Raw genomic sequence first — 25836 nt, 5'->3', positions numbered from 1 at the left:
CGAAGCTGTGGCCGCGCACATGCGATCTGTATCGCTCTCACACACACGCGCGCACACATATACGCACACAGTATCATTTGTATACAAACATATGAATCTGATACATATCCTAAGCAGGTAAAGCTTACAGGTGCACGGACCATTATCAGATTTCACTGCATATGCTGTCGATCGAGCGCTATCAAAAGGTTTATGGGAAACGTCTGTCTCGATCTTCTATCGATTGACATGTCCGCGCGCCTTTTGATGTGACATGCATGAAATACGAGCTAACTGACATTCACCTGCACCATTGCTCACCTTGCAAACTGCCCCACTGAGACAAGACCACAAACCAGGAGAATGTGACCCATGCCTTGCCAATTCTGTATATTTACAGTATATATTATTGCAGTTTAACTTGCTTTCTTAAAATAATTAGTCTTATAAATATAAGGTGTCAACTTTAATACCCAGTAGTCTGTTATTGCAACTGAAATGCTATTTTAGTCTGCGTTTGTGCTGGTAAAAATAGTCCTCTGACGGGTTTCGTGCTTTCTTAAATGTGATTCGTTTTACGATCTACTCTTGTAAAGTTGCCTGTTGTTTTCCTGCGTGTATTTTTCCACCTGACCCGCCACTACTCACAGACAGTGCCGTGCTTCGAGCTCTGCGAAAGGGTGAATCAATTTTAAGAGAGAGAGAGAGAAAGAGAGAGAGAGAGAGAGAGAGAAAGCGAGCGAGAGAGAAAGGGTTAGACAGAGAGAGCCAGGGAGACGGAGAAAGACAGGGGAGAGGAGACGTCGACTCCGCACTAGGGCATCTTAAGGATATATTTACATTACAACAGCAAATAAGAAAAAAGGTAAGCTTGGATAAATAGTTGGCTGCTACTAATTGGAGAAATAAATATTTGTAGTACGTTGTGTCTTTCGCAGTCCAGGGAATCTGTGTGCGTACAGTTAGCGTAAACAATTGCGTTGAATAAGGACGATGGCATCTTTATAAATGTTTGTCAGTTCTATTAACGGAGACTCTGATTGACATCTGATTTTATTTTGCATGAGTAAAACAGAATGAATGCGGCAGAATGTGTGTGTGTGCCTCAGTATGTCCAGTTGCGCGCGCGTGTGTGTCCGGGCGTACGCGCGGTGGCGCGCATCGATGTAAACTAATGAATTTGTGCTGTCCAGACACATTAACCAATATGCAGTGACCTCGAACCATAAATTATAAATGTAACACTTTCAGTTAGGCTATCGTATTGCTTGTTTTGACGTTTGGGGTTTAAAGGTGAGCACACATCAAATATCTAATTATTTTCTAAACAGTCTATGTTTGTTAATGCCTCAACACCTTTCTTATAACATACGTACAAATCGACCATCTATTTGTCAGTTTGTACGAACGATGCTCACCATTGCGCATTTTTTGAGTTTACTTGTCACGCTGTTTCTTGGATCACAAAAAATAACCTATATGTGGCGACGCATGAATCTGTTGCCTTCAGCCTGCGACTCTGGAGTTGAATTTTTGGGAACTGATCGAGTGTTTTGATTTTAAAGACGTTTTCTAGATGTATGAGTATAAATACGGTACTGTGTGGCCTGTAATAAATCACCAAAGCGCGCGGGTTAAGCGGCACGATCCCAGGCGATCGCGAACAAGAAACAAACAGATTAGGTCCAATAAATAAACATGCACTACTGCTGTTTGAGACACAACGGTAGATTGCTTATTTTTTGCTGTGGTGTTTATCTGTAGCTCATTGGCATGTGCTTACACTGATGTAGTGTGTGTGACACGAGTGGTGATGACTTGGGCATCTGTTGCTGAAGGAAAAGGAAGCATACGGGGCACTGTGGCAATTCTTCACACAGGTTTCTAATGCTACATCCCATTTGGAGATATGATAATGCTATGCCATAGGCTTTTATCACTGTGTGGTACATTAAAATATATGAAAGCTGTGGAGAAGAACAGGCCGTTCTTCTCTTATTGCTGTGATATGTTATTGCTATACAGTGTCATTTCTCAAAATGACTAGAGGATAATATGCGAGTTAGGTTGGATGTTTATTGCCAGAATAGTGATTTGGTTTGGTTTGATGATCTAGAGTTTGAGATACTGTCATAGTGAAATGAACGATTGTTGCTTTTCACAGGGCTCTCTGGCTCCATTTCGGTCCATATCAGTGAGCAATGTGCTTTCATTTCTCTCGTCATATATGTTCCCTTGGCAACATAAGCCATGACACACCACATAAATAAATGTATTCAAACAAAGCTTTTAGCAAGACATTTCACATTGCAAGCCAGGTGTCATTGGGCCAAAATGGCTGCAAACAAAATGATGACAGATGTTTGTTTGTAAACAACTGTCCTTCATCTTGTCGAAAAGCAGAGGATTTAAATAGCTTTTGTTAATTCTCAGAGGCGCACAGAGATGGTATAGTCAAGTGCAGGAACAGCAACGCTGCTGATACGACCTGCAGTCACTCAGGGCCGTATTCATAAAAACCATCCACCATGTTAGAATTAACGCATGTTAATAACTTTCTAATGCCTTTTGAATGGCTCGGAGTGAGTCATTTGCTTGCTGGATTTTCCAATGGGTTCTCTTAAACATACAGGTGTTAAATTTAAAGGGGACATGAAGTTTTATGAATAATCATTTAAATGCCTTCATTAGCACCCCGTTTCTTTTTCTGACTCTTGTCAGCTTGTGCAGTATATTGCAACTGATAAATCATATAAAGCAGGGGTTCTCAAACTTTTTCAGCATGCGGCCCCCCTTGTGTACGGCGCATTTCTTCGCGCCCCCCCCCCAAAGAAAATTTGACAAAACTGTTCTAAAACTCAACTTTTAATTAAACAAAACATATTGAATGATACAAAGTAGTGCTGTTGGTTAGTAGCCTTATTTTTTAGGTTTAATTCCACAGAATTCATGATAAATTAATTTATTTTATAAAATGTCATAAAACTGGGCCCCCCTGGCACCATCTCGCGGCCCCGGCCCCCAGTTTGAGAACCACTGATATAAAGTATATGTTTTTTATCTTGTTGCATGATAGCAACGTTTATTTTGCTTCTTCCTTTTTAAAATCATACGTCTGTGAGTGACCTTTAAAGCTTCACCTCTTGCATTTCATTGTCTTTCATACGAAGGGGCTTTTAACTTCAGCGGGTCAAAAGGTAGCAGACATCAGCCAATAGAGAGGAAGGATTACACAGACGTGCTTTAGGGAACAATTCACGGAGAACATAGGCACTGCTCCCTCAACCATTCTGCTTCAATTAGACCCTTCAGGGCTGCAACTCAGCAAGATGCTTCTCAATGCCTGCGGCAAACCTAAATCTAAATAATTAGACAATGATTAAAAGGTGGTTTAGAGAAACATTTAGAGATGAAAGCCTGTTGACACCAAAGAAAAACAAAACACAGATGCGAAACCAGATGACCTGTAACTGGGATTAAAATATGGTGCAAGCCTATGGCCTTCTATAAGAGAGGGCTTGACTAAAGTGCTTTTGGATATTCGTAAGTAATGTTATGTTATGTCAAATATGAATAGTTTTAAAAAATGTTTCACATATTAATAAAGTAGTCTCGTCCTATAGATTGTCAGAAAATAGTGAAAAATAGAAAAATTAGTACCCTAAAGGTACATGTTGGTACCAAATGTACACATATATGTAACTAAGGGCTTTTTAAAGAGTACTGCCTTAGTGACATTTTGGGATTATTTGTTGACCATTGACAGTGTAGCATCTGGGGATCTGTTTAGGCCAGGTACAGAACTTTTTGTGTTCAGTTTGTTTGTGTTTATTTATTTTACTCCAGCCCTGTTTACCTCTATTTTCATTAAGAAAAATCAATAATGTAGATGTACAGTTATATAATAATTAAACCAGAGCCCTTTTAATTATTACACTTATAAATCTGTCTTGTTTACTCATAGACAATAATAAAAATGATATCACAGATGCACAGGACAAGGCATGGTTCAGCAAGCCTGCCTCCTAGCAAGAAATTTAGATGATTAACATAAATGATCATACATATAAACACGCAAAAACTCACACACTCGTGTGTGACCCTGTGAAATCCAGGTTCAATTCTAATATCATCTAATTATAAGATTAGGAGCATCACTGATTAAAATTTTTGACATGGTCTCAGTCAGTATTAAAGATATCTAGGTTATATTTTCACAGAATGTTGTTTACATTACAGTTACATAGATGGTTTTATGTATAAAAAAATAACTTTAGATGGGTTTTCACAGACTGGGTCACGTATACTAGACTGCTCCATATGTTTGTTTTACATTGTTTTTCAGCCTGGTAGTCACATCAAGTCAGTTCTTCAGAATAACCTCTACTTAAATAAAACTCTGTTGAAATAAGAGACTATAAAGACGTGGGATGGTTTTTGTAGCTTGTTGGATGATGTTAAACGGAGGCTAGTCTTTGGAGTTTTGTACCTTGGGATCTGAAATAAAGTTATGGCTGATGACATGCAGAGAAATATTGCAGTAAAATAGTACTGACTGACTGGCAGCAGTAGTCAAGATTATTTTAGTCCATACATTATGTGCAGATTTGTCAAACGCAATGTATGTTAACTGCAGACTGAAATGTCAAAGCTAAATGATCACATTCCGTGTTTGAATTTCAGGTTTATCGTAATAAACGCTAATCCGTAAACCATTCCGCTGCAGGACGATTTGAACTTGCAGATAACATCACAGGCGCTTGCGGTGTAGTAGCCATCCAGGGCCATATAACACTATGTGAGAGCGGGACTTTTAATGCATCGTGCTGTGTTACATCTACTGTCTGTCTGATTTATGACATTGGGCAAAGTTATAAAACTGTCTTGAGGAAGTCTGTAGTGATGTCTAGGGACAGAAGTGGATTTCCAGATGGAAAATTTTTATTTTAAAGCACCGCGCATAAAAAATAAACTCCCTGTTTTTGGCGATGGAGAAAGAGGATCCTTTTTGGTTGTCTTTCTTGCCAGTTTAGACTGAGCTGCTTTGGACTGATCTGCTGACTAGAAGGACAGAAGTCGCAGTTGACATGAAGACATGGCCGATTTCGAGGCAACTGCTGAATTGAGCGTTGCTTTAGCAGATCCGAGAACACGCTCCTCCCTTGCATCTCGTCTGGGGTGTCGCCGTCGATATGTAGATCGTCTCTTATAAATCATCACGTCAAGTTGTGTGCGCACAAGAGACACGGCGAGTGGTCTGCATACTCTGGCGCGGTTTCAAAACCAATAAATGAGGTGGATTGAAGCGATCGAGCCGTGCAAGCGCTGACCCATCCATAGTGCTGATTCTGGGCTCCTGCTTTCTCCCTGCAGAGCAGGGGCGCGGGGGAAGAGGGCCGTGGCATAATTAGCAGTGATTGCTTTGATTGAGTTCCTCAGTCCAGGCCTCTCTGCTGGTCCTTCAGGGGAACAATGAAGACTGTCAGACCTTTTATTATTGAATAATTGTTAGTAAGGAATGGCAGTGGTTAGCGATATAAAATTAATGCCGTAATCCAACCCTAAAGTGACATAATTGAAAATAGTGGAAACGTCTCCCCAGACAGGAAGCGTTTGTGCCGCTGGAGTCTCCTGTGACGATGTCTGAAAACCCAGTGGAGCTGTGGAAGCCAACTCATGTGAAGGTAAAAGGCTTAGGGGATAGACAGACACGGGTGAGAGGTCTGCCATTATCTGAGGAGAGAAGATTGAGGAGCTGGGGAAGATCTTACTCATGTGTTAGTAAAGATGGACAATAGGCATGGATGACCAGCGCCAAGTTAAGACAATTGCCCACAAGGGATTATTAATGAGTCGATGTGAATTTGAGGCAAATATGCAGCCATTTGTTCATAAGGCAGATTATGTGTCCATTAGCAGACTTAACATCATAGTTGACCGATCAATGCAAGTTTTGACCAGAATTTAGAGTTTGGTGAACAATATGTCACTTTTATTTAAGCTAGGAGGTTTTTATAGATGGAGGAAGAATATATGGAGGCATTTTAAGGTCAGCATATTTTTTGCTTTATACAATCAGTTGAGTCATGATAGCTGGCCCATTAAAAAAAAACTCGGTTTTGCAAGTCAATTCAACCTACTTTTTTAATTCTTTTCAAGTTGACATAACTTAGAATAACAAGTTGAAATTGTTAAACTTAATTAGTTGATATGACAAAAATGCTGTATTTTTACAGGGCCTTTAATAAAATTTTGTGTAGTTATCTAAGTTAAGCTTGGTAGTTGAGATGCCTTCATAGTATACTATGCACAATGTGTTTGTAGTAACTGCAGCCGTGCCGAGATTTATCCATGTGTGACTAATGCTAACTGCAAGTGATGTCGCTATGTTTAGCCCATCATGTTTGACTCAAAACGCATAAGAACTGAACATCTGGAAATGTTTGAAGCATGATCCCAAAGCACATTGGTCAGAGCCCCAAGATTCAGACAGTGTCATTAATCAAATGCAGTGATGTTATATACTAATATTTCGAAATGAAGACCTACTTTTTGAAATAACATCCAAAGCCCGACTTGCAAGGATGCTCAGATGATGCTTTGATCATGAGTGAGTAAAGCTGACTTGGGCTAATGTAAGTGTAAGGCTATGGTTAGCTCATGTGTTTGGAGAGGCAGTTTAGTAATGCGAACATTCAGGCTTCAGTGACCTCACAATAGAGGCACGATGGCAGTGCCATTGCATTGAGCCGCACTATCTGGAAGGAGTTTGATTCGGGTCACCGAAGGAATAAGTGAGCCAGGGAGGGAGGAGAGCTCAGTGCAGCAATATAGACTGGGGCAGTAGGGCTTTCCTGTTATAAATGTGTGTGCGATGGAGAATGCATGTATGCGTGTATGTATTTGTGCATGTTTTTCTCTCCGTTTTAAGTTTGTATGTCACATCAGAATCAGTTAAATCTTCTTGCTGCAAAACTATGCATATATTTAGAATAATGAAAAGCGGACATACAGCCATTAAGTACAGTTGTAAGGCACGATAACAAGCTGACAAAAACATAAGTAAGCATAGTGCACACAGTATTATGCCCATGTACTTGGTAACTGTAATAGTCATATAAATTAAGGATTATACACCCTTGACTTGATGCTATTTTACACAGATTACACTTATCAAGCACATCGGCATAATTTGCATAATGGTACCTATATTTATACAGTATGAATATATACGTGACCCAGTCTGTGAAATCCAGGCTAAAGTCTTTTAACTTAGTTATTAAGGAGATAAGGACCATCAAAGTTTGATTTCAATCAGTTTTACTTTAATTTCAGACATGGCCTTACTCAGTATTGTTAAAAATATCAAGGTTATTTTTTTCACTAAATCTTTTTATGTGAATCACAAAAATAACTTTAGCTGGGTGTTTAGGGTGTAATGCATATGTCTGTGTAAATGCATAAGCATTTTTGTCTAATTTGCATGTACAAATAGTTCAAGTAAATGTGTGAGAACACAAGTACAGACTGTGTTTTACAAAGCAGGCCAGTCAGAATACAACATATCACGATGATGATGATTATGTCTGATATAATTCTCTGACTCCAGCAGAGATTTAGGACCTCATCTGGGGCTGTTTTTGTAGGGCTTTAACATTGTCCCTGGGGGAGAGCTGATTTACTGTGAAAGTGGTGGTCAACACGAGGTGTGTTTGGGGACATATATTAATGGCATCCTCCGGGGAGGGAAGAAATAGTCACAAAGTGAGGGTCTTACATACGTACTTCATGGTGCCATAGCAGTATGTTATATACGTAGGTTCATTAGCGAAAGCGCTGATAGAGAAATTTTGCACCTGCGCTCATTTACATTTCTTCTGGTTTTGAAGCAAGTAAGGTGTTTATGACAGTGATGTGGTGCAGGCTTTAATAATGTACTATGAAAAGAAAAATAGATATTAAAAGAATATACAGTACGTTAAGAATATCACCCAGTCTGTGAAAACCTAGCTCTTGTTTTGTAATTTACTGTTTTCTACATAAAATCATCCTACAAAAGCACATTCTATGAAAAAATAACCTTGATATCTTTAATATCGGAGTACACTCTAAATAAAATGCTGGTTTATTTTCAAACACGGCATTGGGTCAAAAAGGGACGAGGCCAGCCCGTTTTGTTTTAATTTAACCTATGCTGGGTTATTTTAATAGCCTGACGTTGTCATACTCAATTCTAGTCAGAATTTGAGTCTGATACCGCTCCATTGAGCTATAATTATGAGGCGTGTCTCAACCGAAAAATGCCTCTGCACTCAATTGGATAGACCTACGACCAATCAGAGCAACGGGGTGTGAGACGTATGTTGAAATGACGTATTTGCAGCTTGACCGAACTGCTAGTTATTTCGCTACGACACACACTACAAGTCTGAGTTTGCGAACGTACATCAACACCTACTATGTTTACAACATTTCATTTATATCACATTAAGTCATACAGTAAGACTATCTCTTACCATTTGTACATTAGTTGAACTTCATCCACGACGATACCCATTACGTTTGCTTGTTATATCCATCTCGTCGTGCACACCGAGTTGCATCGCCGTGATAAGTTACCCATTTTAGTTGCTTCTTTAACTTGATCTTTCATAAGTGCGACAACTTTTGTCGAATCCCGTAGGACGGCAAAAACATCAACAAATGCCTTGCTCGCGTTTCTCTGTTCCTCTTTTAAAATCAATGCTCTGTCGATATCTTTTAGAACAGACTCAATGTCAGAGTCCACACATCTGATTTCTACCGCGGCAGCCATTTCGTTGTAAACAACAGATTCAACACACGCGCTCTTTGGTGACGTGGTTGATTTACGTTACTGATCATCTGTCCATCATCATATAAAGCCCGCCCTGACAATTTGATTGGTTCGACCAGCTTTGGGTCGAGCATAGTAGCAACTCAACGGTGAAACTCCAGACCGATCTTCCCGTTCCTCAAAATGTTGTGGGCGGGGCTAAGATCGGCTGGCACCCAGGCTATTATTTTAACCCATTGTTAGGTCAAATATAACATTTTTTAGTTAACTGTAATCCAGCTGCTGAGCTCGTCCCTTTTTGACCCTGGGTTAAAAATAATACAGCATTGTGTAAGATCATGTCAAAGATTGAAGTTGATTGAAATCAAACTTTGGTAGGTTAAAAGACTTTTCCCTGGATTTCTGAGACTGGCTCACACATATTCACACAAAAATCCCCCAAGAAATAAATGTCTAAATGCATATTCTCATAATTGACCAATCAGAATCGAGTACTCCAGAAAGCCATATAATAAAGGCAGAGAAAGATAAAAGTGCCCGCGGTGTGACGTCAGCATTGTTACTGTGATAAATCAAAGCTGTGGCTCCATGTTTAGAATGATTATGCAGAGTGTCATCATGCGAATGTGCTGGCCTTTATTTCTTCACCCACACATATATTTCTTTCTCTCTCAGGGATCCTGTGGGTGCTAGAAGTCTACAGAGCTTTGACTCAGGCGTCTGCGTTTATTTATTTCATTAACTTTTCACAAATTATTTGGTCGACCTTGTCATTTCTTTCTCTGTAGACACGGCCCCATGTAGCAGCACTGGCAGTCCAGAGAGAAAAAGGAATTCCCAGGTGGGATTTTGAGTCCCCGACGCAATGTGATGGAGAAGTCCCAACCACATCGCCTCGGAGTTGGGATATGGTCATCGGGAGCCACTGCTCATGTGATGGCGACACGCAAGATGGTGAGTGAGCCGGTTACTATAGCAACCCCAGGCTCTCAGAGCGTGCTTTCATTGCACCCAGTGTGGGAGAGAGGGATGAAGAGAAAACACTGAAAGATAGAAAGAGAGCTGACAGGGATTATATGTACTGGAGAGAAATGCGTTCAACGTTAAAGGAGGTGGATAGGTGGGAAAGGAGCGATATGTCCACCTACAGACGAGTGAAACAAGGTATACATGAAGGAGAAGACCTCCAAGCGAAAGCACTGAAGCAATGGCTGTCAGATAAATGCTGCTTTTTTTGCTCCGCTCTATTCATGTCCACCTCTCCACACCTCGCTTCCCCACCTTACTTGCTTACTTTGATTTTAATGGCACTGCGCTGAGAGAGACACGGTGTCTGTCTCCACGGTGACAGGTATCCATGGAGACATCCATCAGTCAGTATGTGTCAGCGTTTCCATGGGGATAAGGATTTGGTGTTTGTCAGTGAGTTTGGCTCTTTGCTCTTGTCGTGATGATGTTTATCATTATATGTACTATACATGTATAGTGTGTTCGAAACACTAAAAAACACATGACGATGCACAAATTCAGATCATCACACTTGATGGTAAAATGCTTGCCCCTATTCCAGCCTTTAATTAAGTAAGCTATTTGTAAGTGAAGCAACATTAAGCATAAACATTTTGGCGATTTCACAATAATTGCTTTTATTGCTTGTTTAGTTGTGTTATTTACTGACCAGTAGAGAATATAAAACTTAGATTAATCTTTTAATTCATTACAGAGAGCAGAAATCAAGGTCAAAAGTTACTCCGAAGCTTGGTTTAAAAGTATATTAATGATGGCTACTGTAAATACAAACAAAACACTTTGAAATATGTTTATAGGGGGAAAATATCACATACACTTATGCACAAGTGTGAATAGAAGCATTCACAAGACGATTCAACAGTGACTGGGACACAACCGTCTGCAGAGCCGCAGGAAATCACAGGATTTGGAGAGAGATGCAAAGAGATAGAGAAGGACAGAGAGTGATGGACAGAGAGAGAAATAAAGAGAGAATGAGATGGTCAAAAGTGCTGAAGTAAGTATTCACAAAAGCCTCCGGAAACATGGATAGCTGAGATGAGCTGGCAGATCTGTAGCTGTACGGCCGCTGCCTGGTTTACATGCTTATGTAAATGGCTAAGAGACGTTCTGATTATTAGCTGCTGCTCTGCTCCCCTCCCAGCCAAACGGGAATCACAAGTATCAACACTTTTAACACTGCAAAGTGCCAATTAATTGTTTGCCAGAAGCACATGTATATATGTCACACAACCTAGGGGTGTATAGTTTCACAAAAGCTTTTCTATTCAGAGATAGGAAAAATTCTGTCTGTGTTGGCCCAGCAACAGCAAACTATAAAAGGAAAGTTAGTCAAGACAAACTCTGATGTTAACTCGACAAAGTCAAGTTTAAAAGAAATGCAAGTTAAAAGTTAAGCCTTTTGAAGGTTGTATAGACCTTAAACAGCACCAATCATCCGATTCACAATTTTACATTTCCTTATGTGTCTATTAGTACATGTTAACGATGCAAAAACCACAAAATAAACGATGACGCGAGTTATCGTCTCCAACTTAAATCTCTTTTCTTGGACTATAACAAACACACGAATTGTAGGCAACAGTTTACTTCCTGGGATTGGTGATGTGGTAAAGTCCGACATTATCATAATTCCTCCCGCTTCAGACTCAGCCTGAAAGTTAACTCCTTTTAGCATTGCATTGTGATCGAAGCTTTCAAACATAGTAAGGAGCGTCACATTTACCAATCACAACGTACAGATTAGCTGGCCAATCCGGTACACGGTGCTTTTCAAATCTATGAGTTTTTACAAACTCAGTGCGTTTCAGGAAGAGAGTAAAATCTTGAGCTACAAAAATGTACGGTATGTGTAAAATAATGTGTTTTTAAACCATAAACCACGCAAACACTTTGTATTATACAAAATGTTTTTAGCAATGAAATAGGTGCCCTTTAAGTGCTCTAAAAGTGTTAAATATAGATTAAGGATATACAGAGCTCAAATGCAAAACCCTATTCTTAATGGATTCTGCCAACAAACCGGTATTTCTGAATGACCTGAAGTCAGAATTAAGCAGATCTAAAGCAAAAGTATTTGATGAACATATAATACGTGCAAATAATATCAGTATTCGGTTAATATCATTATTTCTTTTTGAAGGAGGTGGCGCTTAGCTGCTTTTGCATTTAAACTCTATGTATCGTATTTACAGTTTCAGCAGCAACAACATAAACAAACAGCTTTTGTGGACTAAATGTAACTTTTGGTATACTTCCACATAGAATAAAACCCGGAAATAAACGACAAGTAAATTAACATATATCATATGTAACACGTATCAACTACTACACTGAGGTAATTGCTGTGTAAAATTAATGTATGCAATCTTAACTACAGGTTCTTGGATTTTTGCCTGGCTGCCAAACCTCTCTGCACAGTTGTGATGCTCGTCATCTCCCTTTGTCTTTAGCAAGACAAAACATTTTATTTCACCAAGGTATTTGTTTCAGAGATTGGTTTAGCCACTATCCAGACCAATAATACATACAGACTGGAATTTTACTTCGTTTCAGGATCGTAACCGTGACAAAACGCACGTGCGTCAGATGAAACGGTCTTAAAATGCTTTTATCATATATATCAGCGAAGGTCTTTTAAATGGCACTTTTATTTTAACTAATGTTTTTGAGTTATTTTTTATATGAATGTGTTAAGCTGCACGTCCCTTTCCAGTCATTTTTCATAGCTGTTTTTTAGTCATAGTGGGCTCTCAGCAAATGTTATTCTAGACTAATCCCAACTACCAATGTAATAGTGAACATCTGTGCTTATTTACATGAGACCATGCATGCATACATTTCTTTATGATTTTAGTGTGTGTGCCTTACATCTAATAAGATCACAAGAATACTTAAGATTCGGATGTTTCAAAGTGCCCTGCAGGACTGAGTTGTTTACAAGGCTGCGCTTTTACTATCGCACAATCCCACACGTCATCGTCAATCCCCATTTGTAACATCACTGTACGAATCCCCGCCGAGACTAAGCTTTAAAACTTTATGACACATGCGAGTGGAGGATCCTTCCACTACCATCAGCATCCCCATCATTCCCCATCACAGCCCATCACATCTCATCCAGCCCTGCAGTCCCTCACAGACCGCTAGAATCTGGCCACATACAGATCACGTCTTCGGCAACTCCAGCGTGTAAAAGTAAAGTGTGAAAGTAAAACTGAGACTGATCTTGGGTCTGGTTTCATTTGTTGTGATATGACCATCTGTATGGAAATGGGTGTTGGTGCTGGGTCCCATGTGGCCGCGCTCACCTCTCGGCTCGCCTATAGCTTTGGGAGGAGTATCGACTGTCACCATCGATTTACCTGTACAAACATCCAGCCTGAACCCCAAGTAGAATATTTTAATAACCTGAGGGGACCTCTCCCTGAGCCTGAACATAAATCAGCCCCAACACAGGCAGCACAAAGCATTCGAGTTAGCATACTATTAGTCATGTCTCTTACCACAGGGATTGTGCGAGCATTGTGTAAATGTGGAGGAGTGTGTGGTGTGTGGGCATGTGACGTTGAAATCTCATTCATCGGTGAGCGTCCTGGACTTGGCTTTACAGCTTGGTACCATGCAGATGCTAATCTTCTTTAAGTAATACAAGCATAGTGGGCAATGTTTAGTTTAGTAGTCAGACTCGTCAAAAAAAGAGAAGGGTGACAAAAAAGATTGTAGATTTGAAAGGCAATAACCTTCAGTTCATCCTTAAAATCCCCCTTTAGTGAAAATTCAGTTTTCATTGTTGGTTACATGTCTGTGTGGTGTTTTTAATAAGTTTTATAACAAACCATGTGCAAATTAATCATTCAAAACCATTCCTGAGTATTTTTATCTCCATAAAATTGGAGTTTATTATGAACGATGTAAGTCTATATTACTTTTATGCACAGTTTTACAAATTATTCTGAGGGGTCCAATAATTGATTTCTATTAAAAGTGACAAAATATGACCAATTGTATCTGTAATTTGCACCTTGGGGGTCAGCCTTCATAATTTCGCACCTTCACAGTACAGAAGAGAATGGGTTACGCAGTTAATGTGAAGCGTTCCCCATATACGTATCTATGCTATTTAATAAAATCATGATAATGGTCTGAAAGGATGTAGAAACTGTAAAGTGAAGTAATTTTCTAGCTAAGGAATGAAGAAAGGTCTTTATTTTTAGATCCACACAGACTCTATCTTAACTATACCGTAAGGCAACATCAGTTTGTTCTCTCATACAGTATGCATGTCAAAAGTTGAACAGTTTAACTACAGTTGGCTTATCAAATTATTTATTTATTCTTAACGCCATTACAGCATCTATGGCTATATTCATGGCAGGAACCTAGTTGGGTTATACACAAGTTGGGGGAGCGGCAATTTGACATGTCCAATTCATCTGCATGTTTTCGGACTGTGGGAGGAAACGGGAGTACTTGGCGTAAACCATGCTGACACTGGGAGAACATCCAACGGGGATCACATGTTGTTATATAAAGCTGAGTGAAGTGTTATATAAGTAAGGAATAATTGACGACCGGCTGTTGAATTATAAGAAAATAATGCACGCCCAAATTGGTTATGCGGCATAATGCGAAGTGGGTGTGCATTATTTTCAAATAATTCAAATGGCCAATTATTCAGGTTATACCACGGTTACCAAAAATATCACTCTGGTGCCTATTTTTAAGACATTTTAGGTGTGCGGTCATTGAAAAAGAATCAACACCCATGAAACATTTTTCAACCAATCAGAATAAAGCATTCAACAGCCCAGTGGTACAACTGAATGTGCTCTGCACTGGTTTTTGTTTCTGATTAAAATTTAATTTCGGCGTGCACTATACCTTTAACATCCTCACTTAACTCAGAAATGTGCTATTCTCTGCAACAATCAGAAACTTGTCTTTCCCCTCTTTATGTAAATGAACAATGTGAAGAAAGCAAGACCTTTGTTTATGTGATTCCAAGTCGTTTTTAAGTGGCTGAGCACCATAACGTTGCACAACCAGCACATTTATTTATGTAAAAGTTTTGGCTCAGTACGTTTCTAAGGCTTTTTTACTTGGATTCAGTACAGCAGTTTGAAACCCCAGGACCAAAGCAATAATAGAAGACAAGATACAGATGAAAATGAGGCAGAGCACGCTCTCTTTAGACCAAAGATTTGTCGTCTTCTCTAACCCAAGGCATGCAGCAGTACTGCATCTACTCTCTAAGGTTACTGAATCGATAAATAATGGAGAGAAAAGTTAAAAACAGTTCCACGGTGGTAACACAGACCTTACTGTGAATGAGTACTGAAGGGTACACTTTTACTGCCCATGGCGAAACAACAGAATAAACCATGTCAGTCCTATTCCCGTGTGACAGACTAAAAATAAAATATTGCAATGCGACACAGTAAATTAGCACAACAGGACTTAATTCTTACTAGAAATAGATAAGCTATAAATGTTAGATACATTTATTTAGCAATGCTGTACTTGATATAAAGTTGGTATTAAACCATACCAAGTGAGAGAGATGGACGTTCAAGGTTTATTTATTACTCCGACACACTCTAAAAATGGCTGGGTTATTTTTTACCCATAATGGGTAAATATTCCAGAGAAAACATTTTGGGTTTAAAAATTACCTCATGATGGGTTAAAAAATTCCCAATGTTGTTGTTTTTTGGAAGGGGTACAATAACCCAGCAGTTGGGTTAAAACAACCCAGCATTGGAGGGAATTTTAACCCAGCGGTGTGTCCTGTCTAATATTTACCCATTATGCGTCAAAAATAACCCAGCCAGTTTTAGAGTGCAGATCCAAAAATTCCCTGAATCTTTGATAGAGTTTGTGCTTGCAAGCTCAAGATGACACACATTCTGTTTCTGGAGAAACACAACACTGAAATGCATCAAGATTTATGGATCCACAAAATTTGCTGATCATATGAAACATGCACTCTAAATTCTGCCGAGTTATTTTTAACGCAATGCTGGGTAAATATTGGACAGAACACATGTTGAGTTATTAATAAACCTGTGCTGGGTTGTTGTTAACCGAACCATGGGCCTTATTTGTAAAGCGTGTGTATGCACAAATTTGATCGTGAAGTATGTGTACGCAAAAATCCACGGCAAAGTCCATATTTATAAAAACTGTCTTGGAAAAAGTGATAAGTGCCACATCAGGGACTGAGCAGACGTATGCACTTTTGCTTGGCCGATTGCTGCAGGTTTTTGGAAACATAAGCCATTATTGCTGCTCAAAATGGTTTTAAACATTGACAGACGCTCTTTTATATGTCAATGACATTAAGTAGGCATCATTTAAAGGTGGAGATCTGAAACTGCTCCGCTGCGTACAAGTTCAAGATCATTTGCGATTTATAGATTTCACATCTGAAAGAAATGGGTGTTTTATGAATCACACGTACGCATTTTTGGTAAATTATCGTATGATCAAATGTAGGATGGTTTCTACGCAGCATTTTATAAATGAGGCCACCAAACAACCCAGCATAGGTTTATTTAATAAATCAACATGTGTTTTGGCAAATATTTACCCATCGTTGGGTCAACCCAGCAAATTTAGAGTGTGTCCTTTTGAGAAGGACAAAATCAAAATGTAGTTTAGATGTAGTCAGATTATTGTATGATCTACACTCTAAAAATGCTGGGTTATTTTCTCAAACCAGGGGCATCATTTATAAACTGCTGTGTAAATGATCAACAATGCGTACGTGTGAAAACACGCTTACCCCTTTCTTTCAGATGTGAAATCTATAAATTGCAAATGATCTTGAATTTGTGTGCAGCTGAACAGTTTCAGATCTCCGCCTTTAAACGATACCAATGTCATAATGTATTAACTAATGTCATAGACACATTAGAGAGTGCCTGTCAATGTTTAAACTCTTTTCCAGTAGCAAGAATGGCTTATATTTCCAAAAACCTGCAGCAATCGGACAACCAAAAGTGCGTACATCTGTTCAGACCCTGTGGCGCTAAGCACTTTTCCATGTCAAAGACAGTTTTTATATATGGACTTTGCCGTGGATTTTTACAATAATCAAATCTTTATAAATGAGGCCCCAGCATTGTGAACTAACAGTTGTGTTTGTCTCTTTTGACCCAACCCTGGGTTGAAAATAGCCCAGCATTGTTTAGAGTGTTTAATTTTATCGAACACCACCCGCTCGAAATCACGCTTCAGACTTTCTCACACTTGAATTCTCACAGTAAAGGTACATTTACTTGTGAAAACACACATCCTGCAGAGGCTTTGTGCACTGTAATTTTGGGTGAGAAAATTGATGAATAGATTAATATCAAGGATGTGTTGGATTAATGCAGAATAGCTCTCAATCTGAGTGCCACTAAAAGCTACTCTCATAATAAAATCACCATCCTTTTAAAGTATTATCTTCATCCTAAATCAGGATAATAATGTAGGCCATAATGTATTAGGGAAAAAAATAAAATAATAAAAATTAAATAATTGAATACTGGGGTATATGCGCAACTTACGCATTCCTGTTACGTCGCTTCCGCTTCTGTATGCTCTACGTCAGAGGTCCCCAATCTTTTTGTGAGCAAGGGCTACCACAATGGATAAAACAATCTGGATGGCTACTTTTTGATATAGTGTACTAAAAACTTTTATTGTATTTTACTTATTGATATGTTTTATCATTGTTTTAAATGTTAAAATGCATAAAAGACGCCAAGCTAATATAAAATATATGTAATAAATAAATATTAAAATTGAGGCTTTTAATAGAATATGCTCTGGTGGGCAGTGGGCACCTCACAGACAATGTGCGGTCAACCATGTTGGATACCACTGCTCTACGCTGACATGGTGCCTTGAGGAGCTATCTAAGTAAAATAAAATTTACTAACTTTTTTGATACTTTATAGCTTTTAAAAAAGGCATTTTCTTCTTGCATACATTCAGATAATAGAAAAAAACACATAACACAAATAATAATACAACGAATAACAAGCTACGATGCTGGTAAGCGAAAGTGATTAACCCAGTTTTCCGGTTTGGTCACATGACGTTAGATGTATAACCACATTGGATTGGATAATTAATGGGAAAAGTGATATACGTGTTACGTAGGAGATACCTAAATTCTATAAACTAGGGGTTCTCAGATGATCTTGACCTAATAATTTATTGACCTTGACCCCAAAATAAGTCTCTTTAGAGGGTCACAAATAGTATAAAGTAGCTTCTGTTAATTCCACACATATGAATAGACAATAGACGTTTTATTTTTTTAAGGAAATTTGTTAATAAGTAGTTATAAGGTCTCCACATACAGGTCATGTCACATCTGCGTTGTGAAGCAAAACCAGCTGGGATCCACTGCCACACAGAGTTATTTTATTAATCAAATAATTTCTAATGTCACTTCTAATTTTCCTAGTTGTCTAAGTGCTTTTGCAGTTCTCTGATATCCTCAATCAGTGTCTATTAATAAAGCATTAAATTAACTTTATAAGCCAAGTCAGGGTCATCATGTCTCCCTAATTACAATTACATACTTAAACCGTCTGATAGCCTCTAAATATTAAAGTTGTATTTTGCAAATACTAATTTACTACAAAGACCCAGTGAAACACCTGCGGTTTAGAATAAATCCAACCCCGTGCTGATTTAAGCATGTATGCATGTGTATATATAGAGTCTGCCGTGATGAAACTATACTGATACTATACTTTCTGCCGTGATGATATGGTACTTAGCTCACTGCTGAGTCTACTAAACACACTGTATGGCGTTGTGCAGAGAAATGGCATGGCCCAGTTATTGGATTTAGTTACATTTCATTACCGTCATTGCAACAGTGAGGATGAGGAGCGTTTTATGTTATCTGCACCATTGATGTTGCCGGTGAATCCTATATAAACATGCTCGTCAGATATCTTTATAGATATTGCTCACTGAACACCAGAGGCTATTCTATACAATTCCAATTTTTTCTGTGAGCGCAAAGCTATATTGACGTATTGTGTAGTAAGCAATGCTGTTTTCCTGTAATATATTTGGCCTCAGTTGAAGTCATGCAGCCACCCAACTTAGAGGCAACTGCAATTAATTGTAACAATTTTATTACAAGGAAAACAATAACAGCTCAACATACACATTGTCCCAGTGCATCTGTCAATGGCAATCTGCCCGACCACTAATTACCATTCTCCATAATAGATTCATGTTTTGTTGTATAATAGCAGATGAATAGGTTATCTGGGGGGTTCGGTTTACACGGCGGTATTATTTATTTTAGCAAACTCCTTGTGTGTGGTGTGCCCCCCACTCAAACATCTCCTTCAAAACAGCCACAGTTACTGAATTTTGAAGTAAAAATAGAATAGGCGTTTCTTTTTCAACATTCTGCTTTCCTTTGCATTTCCAACTGCAGTGTGTGTGTGCGTACTGCTCATCCAGGATCTTAAATGTACTGTTAGGAGATAACTTGCTATTACAAGTAATATAATCAGAGGTTTTGCAGTATTAACCAAGGAGGCCACATCACTAGCCCCGAAATCCATGTTAGTGTCTTATTCCTAAAATTAGATTTTCCCTGAGGAGGAAGCAGCACTCAGCAACTGCTGTGTGACTGTGTTCAGTATCTGTGCTAAAAGTAAAAGACATACTGTAAGTGTGTGTATAACCACAAAAGGTACTGTACATGATCCTGGCTGGCAATGTCAAGGTCAGTTCTCTCATAATTTACACATCCTCATGCCATCACAGATGTTTATGACTTAATTTCTCAAAGTCAACACAAACATAAATCATTTTATATTAAAATATCATCATGTTATCTTCTTGCATTGGGTTCGACATGATGCAGCTCCATCCATCATTAAAGTAATCCACACTTTAATGAAAAAAAAATTGGTGCTAAATAGCCCTAAAAGCTCGTAATCATAGGGAAAACATTTAGTGCTATAGCACCTATGAAGAACCATACAGGGGTGATATAGCACCAGATATGGTTCTACACAGATACTGCATAGGTGATATATGGCACTTAAAAGGTTCCCCTATGATTATGAGCCAGTGAACCACTTTAAGCGCTATTTGCACCATTTGTTTTAAGAGTGCAAATAACTTTAGTGGGTTAATAATGTAAAAAATGTCTTTTAAATCGAAACGCATATTTCCAGCATTTAATGTCCCTGTAAAGTCAGACATACAATATGTAAAAATATTCAACCACAGAAAATTGTGTTATGAACTACCCAACCAAATTTAAATGATGGAAAAAATGGCAAGTAAATAAAATGAGTTATCAAAATCTTGGCAAAATAGGCAGCATTCTCTGCTCTCAAGCGGTGAGGGTGTGTCTGTTGTCGGCGCTTAAACTACGGCCAGTTAAATACCACTACAACCTGAATGAATGCTTGCAATTGTGTTAGGGGAGGAGCCTTGCGCGGTGGCTCAGGGACTTTACAGGGACTTTAAAGGCAGGGTCCATGATCTCTGAAAGCCAATGTTGATATTTGAAATCACCTAAACAAACACGCCCCTGCCCCAATAGAATCTGGACCTTCTGTTGATAGACCCGCCCCACACATACACAACCCAGGCAAAGATGTCGGTTAGTACAGTGGTTCCCAAACTTTTTCAGTGTGTGGCCCCCTTGTGTACGGTGCATTCCTTCGCGGCCCCCCAAAGAAAATTCGTGACAAAAACCTGTTCTAAAACTCAACATTTAAAAAAAAAAACATTAAATTATACAAAAAAGTAGTCATTTTGGTTAGTAGTGGTTAGTTATTTTTTAGGTTTAATTACACAGAATTCATGATAAATTAATGTATTTCATAAAATGTCATAAAACTGGGCCCCCCCTTGCACCATCTCGCGGCCTCGGCCCCCAGTTTGAAAACCACTGGGTTAGTAGACACCCCTTACTGCTGATTGGCTACAAGTGTGTTTTGGTAGTTGGCCCTTCCAAAGCGTTTTTCCAGATATTGTGCACTCCTTTACGGCTTTTTCCTATCCCAGCTTAATATGTAGAGCTCACAACTATAACTATTTGTTGTCTCAACAACATTGACACATTATGAAAAGTAACTTTTACTTAAAACATACATATTTGCAACAGTTTAACATTACCTAAAATACATTGTTCATGCAAAAAAACAACAACAATGAAATAAACTAAAGAGTATGCAAAATCAAATTGAGTTTAATTAATGTTTCAGCTACAATTAACATAAACATAATTTTAAGTGTAATGAACTTAAAATTTTCAGTAAAACTGCTGTGAGGAATACCCATAAACACTTGCAGCTGAATATTTTGATTATTCATCTTTTTTCAAATAATAAGAACTGATTGGGAGTTCTAAATATTTGGTAATAAGAGGTAGAAAGAGATTTTAGCTCTATGATGTTGTTTTGTTGTAAATGAATGGACCAAAAAAAAAAGGAAGATCCACATAAAAATTCTAATAAGTCCTGTAGAAGCAATCATAAGGTGTTTTTTTATATTCTTTCTTTTAAAGGGCCCATATTTCGTGGCTAAAAAGCACATTACTTTGTGTATTTAGTGTAATACAATGTGTTTGTGTGGTTTATGGTTAAAAAAGCATTATTTTCCACATACCGTACATTTTTGTAGCACCTCTAAGTCCAGCTCTTCTGTAACAGGTCTTTTTGTACAAAGCTCATCGTTCTGAGAAAGCGCGGTGTGAACCGATTGGCCAGCTATACAGTGCGTTATGATTGGCCAAATACCTCAATTACGTAAAAGGAAATGTGACGCTCCTTACCATGTTTTGAGAGATGAGCTCCCAAAGCAAAGTGAAAGCAAGGAGATACTATCATCTTTACTACCTTATCAATATGAGCCTTAATCTGACCCAGAAATAACAGATGAATAAGCTGACCAGTCAACTTTACCAGCGCGATGTGAGCAGAACAGATTGGTAAATTAAGGCTACTAAAACATAAAACCATGTCTACATTTGTGATCGTAGAAACGACATACAAGCGCAAATCTATACTGCTTAAAACTCGCGATTGAATCGTCAGTAGGAATTTTTTTAATTTTTGAAAACATCGACTACTTACAGGATGTCAGTCACCAGAACCAGAGTGTAGTTGCAAAGTTGCAATTGCTCCACTTTTTAGATGAAGCCTTTGTGTACATCCAGCCTTGTAACTCCCCCGTGTTTATAAAGTAATCCTCCGTAAAATGTGTAGCACACAATTGAACATTTGGTCTGTACTGTTCTGAAACAGTGTTGTAAATAAAACCTAACCCCTGGTTTCTTAATGTTTACTCAATCGGAAGGCTAAACAAAGTCGTTTGCCTTTCGCAGGGGAAAACACAGTGTCTACTCGACATGTGGGAAACAACAATATTACAGCGCGATTGAAAGTTACACCCTCTATCTTTGAGTATACATTAGGGCGGTGTTATGCAGTTCAAACCAGTATGAAGTCAAACTGCATGGCTGTTTTTGAAAGAGCCGTTTTAGGAATGGCGTGGATGAGGCTTCACTTTTAAAAAGAAAATCTTTGGATTTGAAACTTAAATTTTTGAAACTTTACAGATCTTTTATGTGCACAGACATCTTTTAACACTCTAAAAACTAAGAAAATCATGAAATCGGGTGATATGCCTTTAACATGCATCAGTACCCTATATCAGTGGTTCTCATAATAGAGGCCATGCCCCCCTGGGGGCACTGAGATGGTGCCAGGGGGCCTCAGTTTAAAGGTTACTCACTCTCATGTTGTTACAAACCTGTATACATGTCTTTGTTCTGATGAACACAAAGCAGGATATTTTGAGAAATGTTTGTTAGCAAACCTTTCGTGGACCCCATTCACTTCCATAGTATTCTTTTCTCCTACTATGGAAGTGAATGGGGTCCACGAATGGTTTTGTTACAAACATTTCTCAAAGTATCTTGCTTCGTGTTCATCAGAACAAAGAAATGTATGTGGGTTAGTAACAACGTGAGGGTGTGTAAATGATGACAGAATTTTCATTTTTGGGTGAACTATCCCTTTAATGCATTTTATAAAATACATTAATTTATAAATTGCGTCTATTTATACCTCAGAAAAATGTACATATATTTTTTATTTAATATGTTTTGTTTGATTCAAATTTTAAGTTTTGTATTTTTTTAATGTTTATGTAATGTCATATATTTTCTTTGGGGGGGCACGAAAGGATGCACCGTACACAAGGGGGGCCGCACGCTAAAAAAGTTTGAAAACCACTGCCCTATATAAACACCAAGTTAAATGAATTAAAAATTTGATTACATCTACATGAGCATTATAAATTAAGTGGAATTTTTTAGTAAAGAATGTTGTGTAAACCCAAATATTTGTGTAAATACTGTACAATTAACTTTTACTTGTTTTGTTTTTTTGACTTAATATCTCCTCAGGTTGAATTTACTTAAAAAGCATGATGCAAAAATGGTTCATATGGATTTTAAGTAAATCCCAAAAAGTGTAAACACCAAGTGGGTCAATGATGCTTGTTATTGTTGAGGTTACATTTAGATGGATGGTCAGGGGACAGAACATTTCATAAGTCTGGTATGAAAAAAAACCATCTAATGTTCCCACAAATAGAGTGAAAAAACTTTTTGTACATATGTGTGCGTATGTGCGAGATAAAAGGATGTTTTTAAAAAAAGGAAACATAGTAACACTTTGCAGAGAGAGAGAGAGAGAGAGAGGGAGAGAGAGAGAGAGAGAGAGAGAGAGAGAGAGAGAGAGAGAGAGAGAGAGAGAGAGAGATATGAGAAGATGAGAGGCGATTTATGATTCTCCAGGAGACTGAAGCAGAACAGAGGCTAAAGGGTTAATATGTTTCAGTGCAGCAGGTTAACCTTTCATCAGACTATGAGAGGCAAAGCTGTATACACACCAGACGAACACACACTCAGGGGGAGTGTGTGAACGAATTAAAGAGAGGAAGAAAAAATAAAGGCAATCAGTGGGCTTAACACTCGGATGGGAAGGGTGCAACAGATAAAGGGGAAGAATATACACTTGTGTGGTGCAGGTGCCGTAACAGGATCACTGTGTCTTGTGTATGCAGCGGAAACACATTTTGTGCAAAGGGATCTGACAATTCGAACCGCATTTCCCAACAGGCTCACAGCTGACTCAATTTCCTGTCATCACTGTCATTTTGGACTCCATTTCCCATCAACATCACAACAGATGTCGTGTCCCATTAAAGCCACATAATTGGCAGTTCGCACTCTGAGCTAATTGTAGCTATTGTCAAACATGCATGAAGATGACACAGCATAGATAGATAAAATAAGGTGACTGTAATTTCCAGCATGATGTTTTAATAATTAGTCTTTGGTGGGCACCCATGCCCCTTTCTTTTGGCTCACAAAGTTCCAAAGGTCTGGCTGGACTGTCCTATCAGAGGCTAAACTCGTGGTTCAACTTAAGGCATCAGTCATTTATTGTTTGTTTAGCTGGTCAACATGAACTTGTTTCTACCCCTTTTAAATTATAGGTTCTTTGCAAATATAGGCATGTTTCCCATTTGCTCCCATTGTTTTCTTTCCATTGTTTCACTGCTATTAGTGTCACAAGGGACTGGTACAGAATGTATTGAAAATGTGTATATACTTTAAAAAGCATCATCGCTAAATTATTGTTTTCCAAATAAAATAATTTACATTTATGAATTTGGCATTCACTTTTATCCAAAGCAACTTACAGTTTAACTATACGTTTTATTACTATGTATTCCCTAAATTCTGCTCAGTTACTTTTTAACACAATGCTTGATAAATATTGGACAGAACACATGTTGGGTTATAAATAAACTTACCCAACCATGAGTTGAAACAATGCATTGCATTGAAACAACCCAGGTTTATTTATTATCTCAACATGTGTCTCGTCCAATATTTAGACCCCAGAATTTAGAGTGTGGATTATAAACACATGGCAGGAACATTTCCAGTTAAGTTAATTTAATATACAAATGTATAATAACATATAAATGCCTATATGAAAAAATATTTAATTAACTAATCTGATGCCTGTAGTGTAAGGTTTAATGAAGAGTAAAAAAATGAAATGAAGAAATTAAGGATCCGCACTCGTGTGTTATTACATTAAATAAGTTAGTAATTTTTTATCTTTCATAATAAATGCAGACGTTTTAGCAAACAGCCCTCCTCAGTGAATCTTCAAGTGAAGAATTCACCCCAAAAAAACAAAATGATCATTATCTATTTAGCCACATGCCATTTAAAACTTGTATGACTGTCTACTTTTTTTAAAAAACACATTAAAGAACAACCAGCACTGGGAAAGATGAATACTGTAGCCTAATAACCAGGGTTCTAAATTAACACCCGCCAACCCGCCAAATGCGGGTTAAAATTAATTTTGGCGGGTGTTAATAAAAACTTACTAGCCAGTTTGGCCGGTGATGCATGAGGCATTGCATGCAAGATACATAAATCTTCGTTCTCGGACATTTATCCCTCTGGCAGTACTTCCTACATTTCCCATGAACACTGTGCCACAATGCTACGTGATTATGTTTATACGCCAATTGGCTGCGCGCAGTTTGCAGCGAAACCAGCGCGAGAAACCATGGAAACGAGTGGAGCGCGTCCACCAGAAAACAAAAGGAAGAAGGAGAACGAACGGGCAGAGCAGAGAGGATAGACTAAAAGACAGCGGTGTCGCCACACCCCTTTACTGGGGCATGTGATCCAGTGTAAATCTTTTGTGCCCAGGTGTAAATCTCAAGTTTAAATTTTACTAGTGTATTCCTTTACAAAGATAATAGCGGCAAAACAGATCTATATGCAATGAAGTTACCCAATTTACGCTTGTAAAGCGACGAAGCAGTCACACTGACGCGAGCACACATGTATCCACGTCCACTCGTGTCTTTGCGTTCCTCCGCGCTCGCAACTGCATCCAAAAGGGGACGCCACGCGAACGAGT

At 38.4% G+C, this 25836-nt stretch overlaps 1 protein-coding gene across 1 annotated transcript in view; it reads left to right on the top strand.

Moving 5' to 3' along the window:
- The first annotated feature begins 715 nt into the window (after positions 1-715).
- Positions 716-25836, top strand: part of lrrc4ba (leucine rich repeat containing 4Ba) — a 37275-nt gene continuing 12154 nt past the window's right edge. Inside the window, exons 1-2 of the mRNA XM_065278323.2 lie at positions 716-844; positions 9583-9748. The gene's annotated coding sequence lies outside the window, so the exon portion shown is untranslated. The remainder of the gene's footprint in view (positions 845-9582; positions 9749-25836) is intronic.

This window comes from Paramisgurnus dabryanus, chromosome 3 (genome assembly GCF_030506205.2).
Source record: "Paramisgurnus dabryanus chromosome 3, PD_genome_1.1, whole genome shotgun sequence".
NCBI lineage: Eukaryota > Metazoa > Chordata > Actinopteri > Cypriniformes > Cobitidae > Paramisgurnus > Paramisgurnus dabryanus.
Note: the sequence above shows the minus strand (reverse complement) of the source record. Positions and strands in the feature narration are given on the sequence as shown.